Raw genomic sequence first — 7,687 nt, forward strand, 5'->3', positions numbered from 1 at the left:
TATATATATATATATATATATGCATGTATATATTTAGATCAGCGAAGCTAATAATAGACGGATCACTAAGATAACTCTTATTTTCAAACATTTACATATACAAACATTACCGCCATACCTAACTCTACTTTGCTATCATCGAGTAGTATCTCGTGACTAGCTGAATCGTTAGAAAGTCAGACTAAACACTTTCTGACGTTTATTTATTGCTTTTGTTTTATTGTCCATCATTTTGTAGTCGATTAAATAATGTGCTAGTACAGCATTTGTATAGATTTTAGCCCGTTCCCTAAAAGCATAACTAGGAAATATATTAGAATTCAATATTTTAAAATAAGTACTTTTCTCTGATGTCTGGAAACCTGAGGAGACAGGACTTTATACATTTTTCATTATTCAACAGCAATACTCTACATATAAGCATAACCAAATAATGATTTCTTGCTTACAAGGCCACAAATTTTCAGAGGTAGCTGTGGTCGATCGAAGGAATTACTGATACAGTTTTCTATCGATTCACGAAGGATGAAAGACTACATTGAGCTCAACCGATCTTGAACTCAGAACATAGAAAGGAAAAATAAAATGCTGTTTTTCAATTGGTTCATCAATCTAATATTTCTTCTCCACAATAACAATAATCAAGTGGTTGGTCTATAGGGGAAGAATCCCACAATGTTAGTGTAATAGTGATAAAGGAGAAGCAGAAAGAAGAGATCACTATTAATGAATATAGATTACATGGTTTAGAATGCAGAGAAATATCAGATGAAGAATATAAATGGATTAGGAAAGTTGAAGGAATAAGGAAGAGATACCGACCGAAAAAGATTACAATCATTAAGCGGCAACAAGAACTACTGATTATATATAGCAGTGAGAAAAGTTAATGATATTCTGACAAAAATAAAAGAAGATATCATTACAGATACCAACAATCTATTATATTGTGAAGCTGTGTATGTCACAGAAATATTAGGTGCGGAATGTAACACAAAAACATAAGAATTATCGTAGAAAAGAACAAAGACATGTTAGAATAAGAGACCTAAAAGAACAAATAGAAAAGGTCAAAGAAAATCTGCATCAGCCTTCTTCAATTTTAGAAAAGATTATCAGAGAAACGTTTATGTGACATTTCAACAGAACTATAAATAATTTATAAGCAAAAGGTGCACGGACTGTTATAAAAGAAATTTCAGAGAAAGAAGGCGAGGTGTGAGATAATTGATAGATATAAAAGAAAATCAAATAATGTAAATAAACCAATCAACTGTTTAGAAACAGTGAAAGAACATTTTATGAACAAGTGCACTTTACTGAAGAATAATAAAACCGTATAACGTATTCAATATGGGTGAGTCCATATAGTTGTAGGCAGGTGTTATATAGATGAAAACATCGGATTTAACATAGGAAATATTCTTAACGAAAGCAAATATAATGATTTATAACACCGAAGGAAAGCTATGAGTTACGTCTTTTTTTTTTTTTGATTATGTACAGGTGACTAAATGAAAGCTGGTAGTTATTTTGTAGACTCAGCCAGAAGGAAAAGAAAATTGAGATCGGTGAGATTTGGAAATCTACGGATTCAAGCAACTAAAACACTTAAAGATAAACATCTGTATGAAAAAGCAGACAAAAACGTTTTAAAAATAATCGTAAAAGCAAGACAGAAAAATATATTTATAAAGCATCAATTTAAGATGAAATTTAATGACGCCGTTTAAAATTTCGTGTGTGTATAGGCGCAGGAGTGGCTGTTTGGTAAGTAGCTTGCTTACCAACCACATGGTTCCGGGTTCAGTCCCACTTCGTGGCACTTTGGGCAAGTGACCTCTACTGTAGCCTCGGGCCGACCAAAGTCTTGTGAGTGGATTTGGTAGACGGAAACTGAAAGAAGACGGTCGTATATATATATATATATATATATATATATATATATATATATATATATATATATATATATATATATATATATATGCATATGTGTGTGTATGTATTTGTGTGTCTGTGTTTGTCCCCCCAACATCGCTTGACAACTGATGCTGGTGTGTTTACGTCCCCGTCACTTAGCGGTTCGGTAAACGAGCCCGATAGAATAAGTCCTGGGGGTGATTTGATCGACTAAAAGCGGTGCTCCACCATGGCCGCAGTCAAATGACTGAAACAAGTAAAAGAGTAATCAGTGAGCTTATTCTTATGAACAGGTTTCTCTCATCGTATATACCAACCCCATCATTACTTTCTAAAACAGTGGCAAATATAAGCTACATCTGTACTTCTCGAAAAATTCAATTGTTTTTCTGTATTTTTAGGAGAAATTACTGCAATCTTTTTAATTAAGGAAAAATGTATTTTTTGTTGATTTGTTGTGGTTAGTCTTTTGCTCACTAATAAACAAGGTGTGCCTAATTTGTGATGAAAAGAAAAATAAGAGAAAATCCTTATAGAGACATCGAGAAAGAGATATTATATACTTGCGTTTATTGCAGAAATTAATGATAGAGTTCATATACGGTGAGATATAACATTTTCATGAAATTGGCGTAACCGCTCATTACCAAACAAAGAGGATTCTGGAGAGGATACTAAGTAGAAGTTGTCTTAATATATGTCACTATCCTAGTTCAGGTAATTGCCATATGAAATAATCGAATTATGAGTCCTAATATTTTCTTGGAAATCTGAACAATTGGTCGTCAGAGCCAGTCCAACGGCATTATTGTAGTGTTGATTAACCCTAGATCGAGGAGATCTATAAACAAAAATATTCCGAAAGAATCTAGCGTTTCTGTTTTGGAAATTAGCTTAGGTCGTTTAATATTTATGCTCTACGTTTGAGAGAGCAGTATGTGATAGAAAGGAGATTCGGTCACCCGCTTGAACTTTCAGTCATTTATATAACACCGAGTATTGTGTGATATAGTGTAGTATAAATATTTTAGGCTTTTTGATATGAAGCCAAAACAATGCCAGTTATAAGGAATATGAAGCCAACGATAAGCCAGTGGTTTGCACTTTATACTTTTTTCCATATCTCGGAGATAAAAGCCTCTATTACAGGTTTGCTTGATCTTAACCGGTTGAGCATGTCCGTTAGTGGCTGACGATATGTGCATCTCTGATCACGAGCAGAAGTGGGGGGGGCATCATAGTCATGTTTTGAGAGGAATTCTTTGGGGCTTCGATAATTCACCTTTGGAAACATAGGTATTTCGTTCGACATCTTCAAACAATCTTTTGAACGGGATGGGCTACTCGACCTGACGAAAATTCTAACTGGGCCACACCTGCAAGGTCATGCGCTGTTTATCTTGATATGAGATCACCATGTCGAGCACATATGGTTGTGATGCATGTGCCTGGTGTACCCTTATCAGACGGGTAGTCATAATGGGTATACTGGGCTTCGTATGGTACTTTGATGGCATGCCCTGCTCTCTGACTCAATAATAATAATAATGATCATAATAATAACAATAATAATAATAATAAGATAGAGAAATTAAGGCAAATAGACCAGATATAGTTGTCAAAGATCATGAAGAAAAAAAATGCTTTCTAATTGATGTATCAATACCAGCAGATGACAACATTTCTCTAAAAGAAATGGAAAAACTTTCAAAATACAAAGACCTGGAAATAGAGATAACTCGAATGTGGAGTCTAAAAACAGAAACAATTCCTATCATAGTAGGTGCCTTAGGTATAATAAAAAAATATTCAGACAAATACATAACAAAAACACCAGGACTTACAAATATATATAACATACAGAAAATTGCACTACTGGGTACTGCACACATTCTACGCAAAACACTTTCAATACAGTAAACATAAGAGCACCACAGCAAACCACAGCACATACCCAAGGCGCACAGAGCTGCGCTCGGTAGTGAAGTGAAAGCACGTTATAAAAATAAATCTACTGAACAATAATAATAATAATAATAATAATAATAATAATAATAATAATAATAATAATAATAATAATAATAATAATAATAATAATAATAATAATAATAATAATAATAATAATATTTATACTAATGAACTTTTGAATTGTTTGAATATTTTTTTTATTTTTAAAAATTTCTCTATCGGTTTTGCTGTGGTTTACAGCTTTCGTAGTTGTGCAATATGCATATATTGGCAGGTGCTTATCTTCTTAATTTTTATCATGCGTTTAATTCATTGCAATAAAAGGCATGTTTACATATTAGAGTAGTCAAGAAGAATATTATTATTATTATTATTATTATTATTATTATTATTATTATTATTATTATTATTATTATAGATAGATAGATAGATAGATAGATAGATAGATATGTGTGTGAACGCATGCATGTATATGTATATGTAGTGCATATGATCCCTCGCTAGCATTTCGCTTATATTATAGCTCTATTTTAAGGTTGTGCAAATGTGCATAGGTGCACCTTACTAAGAGTAAGATATTTATCTTCTGCAATGTCGGCAACCAGCTATTTTATCCTTAATTGTACGGTGTTTATGTGTAGTATTCCCTAGGTAGTAAATATCTTATTCTTAATGAGATATCTTGTTACTTGAGTTGAGAGATTCTGGACTTTTATTGAAGGTTTCTAAGTGAAATAGCATATTTACATAGACATTTGGAATTCCAGTTTCGGAGGGTTTAAATTCTAGTTAGCTTTTAACTACTTCTGAGGAAATTCCTATTCAGATTTTCAGAGTAATTGCACACAGCGTTAATTTCATTGTTCGCAGCCAATTGTATGTGGTTCTACTGTATTTCCTGCTACAGGTTCTTTAAAAGTTTCCTCTCGGTGAGCATTGATTAACACTGTGTTGACGCTAGGGATTTGAAGAAAGCTTGACGATTTGAATTCAAAAGTTTCTTCTGCTTAATTTTATTCTATTGATACCTTCAAATTCTTTGATGATTTGCTTCATTTGTAGTTTTAATTTGCCAAAAAATAGTTCTATTTTACCTTTCAAAATAACAATTCCTATTTAACCTTGCGGTCATAATTGTCAGATAGGAACAATGCTATTTTCCATAATTGAGTCTATCTTTTTAAGTGGCATGATTCCAAAAGTTGACTTTGAGTTCCATTTGTCCCACGAATACTAGTAAAATACTGAGATCAGTTGCCTGAGCTTAAAGATCCGGGCTATATTACTTAACGTAGATAGCCGAACAACTCTAATTAATTACATTTACGCCCGTGATTAAGAGAAATAATAATTTTCTTAGAAAAATAAATGAATTGAATTAATTAGAAACAAGAAATGAGTAACAGAGTAGGGTTAAGAGTGAGTATAATATCGGCATTATGGTGATAACTTGGTATATGTTTCACTTTAAAGAGACGTCTTCAGCGAAATATTTTATTCAACAGTAGTGTCAGACTATTTTAAGGAATTTTCTTTCAGTAAATCCGTGGTGCAATATTGTAATATATAATCCTGTGTTCGATAAAAATCTTCTCACAGTTAACAGATTGATGATTCTACTTGCTATTTCTTCCCCTAAACTCTTCAATCATTTGTAGATAATGTATATTTTACATACTAGCCATTACTATTGAACCACATGAAGTTTATAGATTTAACTTATCTTCTTCTCGACTCCGATTCGGGTCACACTGAGAGCAAACAAAACGAACGGAAAGAATAGAATTAGGATTCACTTCAACTCGCCGAGATGATATTACGTTAGTGGTTTGTTGCGATTAGAAGCAGATTTATCAACGGGAATTAATAGCAGTGAACTGACATGTCAATAAATACTACTACGTTTCGCGAAAATGAAGAAATTTATAATTTGATGATAGTGAGCTATGTAAAAGAACAGTCAGTGATTTTAGGTATAGATCCTCGTTGTAAGTCGTAATATTGCTTGTAATGGCTTCGTTCTAAAGACGCAAGATTGACGGATTTGATTCACTTAGAATTCTTGCAACAAGTTTCTGTTCTATATTTCATTCATTGTTGTGTTGTAGTTGATTTTATAACAGCAAACCACGAAACTAATTCATCAAATTCTAATTTTTAATTAAACATTTTTCTTGTCTCTGTTCATCTCGAAGCAGTTAATTGGGTCAGAGTGAGACCTGTGTCTTGACGAGAGCACAACACAATGTTAATGACAGAAATACGAACTGTTGAAATATATACAGTAACCGTTTTCCACTGGTACTGATTCAGTATTTTCACGGAATGCGAAAGGTACTAATGCACTGAAACCAAGGATTTACAATGTGGCCATCTATCTCCATCGTCAGTCGGACCAACTTGTCATAGCAATTGCTATATCGATTGGAGCGATGAAATATTAAGCAAGGATCTAAAAAGAGCATCACGCTGTGTCAGATGTCACTAGCTTCTAAAATATCAATATTAGATTCAAATTTTGGCACATGGCTAGCAATTTCGGCAGAGGGGCCTAGTCGATTAGGTCGGCCCCAGAGTTCAACTGGTACTTATTTTATCGATTCCGAAAGGATGAAATCAAATGCGATCTCGGCGGAATTTGGACACAGAAAGTACTAACGATTCTGCCAGCTCGCTGAGGTTTTAAAACTATTGATATTATTATTGCAACTAAGGTGGTGACCTGACATAATCGTTAGCACACCGGGCAAAATACCTGGTGATATTTCGTCCGTTTTTACTTTCAGCGTTCCAATTCCGCAGAAGTCGACTTTACTTCATCTTTTGCGTCATCGACAAAATAATTACTAGTTGAGTACTGAGGTCGATGTATTTGATGGCCTTGTGCAAAAATTTGAAACCAATTTCATTATGTCTACTGTTGCTCCTAGTGCTTAATCTTAGCGCAAAACAAAACAAGAAAATCCATAGTTAAGATAATTCTAGTCGTCACAGTCTCTTATTTACCAGATATTCAATATAATTATTTTTCTCAGACATAGGATATAATTCAACCCCGTCTACATACTTTTTATTTACATCCAATAAATACTTTTTTTTATTTTTTAAGACAAAAGGATGTGATGTGAGGGATATATGGAGTGGTACTTCTAAACGGTCAGCTCACTGGTCACAAACTGATTTATTCGCAGTAAAACTCCACATTCGTTGTTGCTTTTGATTAAAATAACCCCAGTAATCAGTACTCCATTCTTTCTAAAATAGTATAGCCAGCCCTGCTGCTTTACCTGATGGCCCAATACTGATGAGCAAAGTCAGAAAAACTGAAGCCATGAATACAAGCCAGGCATTCGTAAATTCTTCAGATAAATTGGAAATCGCTTATTGAGTTACGTTTGCTGCGGGTCGTTTTCGAACACTGATTGACTGATAACAATACGGGATAGATAACAATAACGGGCTAATGTTAATAAGCAGCAGATAACTAAAACTGGTTGAGAACAGCAGCAGAATATACAACAATATCTAGATATTTCATTTTGACATGAAAATGATTTTAAACTCATCACAGATACTTTGGGACTCAGTGACAGAAGTAACCATCTGAAATAAGTTAGTTTCAAATTTTATCAAAAGGCTAGCAATTTAGGAAACGGAACCTAGTCGATTACATCAAACCCTGTATTCAACTGGTACTTATTTTATCGACCCCGAAAGAGATGAAAGGCAAAGTTGATTTCAGCAGAATTTGAACACAACGTCTGATATCTATCAATAGCAATTTGCAGCTTCATATAAA

Source organism: Octopus bimaculoides, chromosome 1 (genome assembly GCF_001194135.2).
Source record: "Octopus bimaculoides isolate UCB-OBI-ISO-001 chromosome 1, ASM119413v2, whole genome shotgun sequence".
Taxonomy (NCBI): Eukaryota; Metazoa; Mollusca; class Cephalopoda; order Octopoda; family Octopodidae; genus Octopus; species Octopus bimaculoides.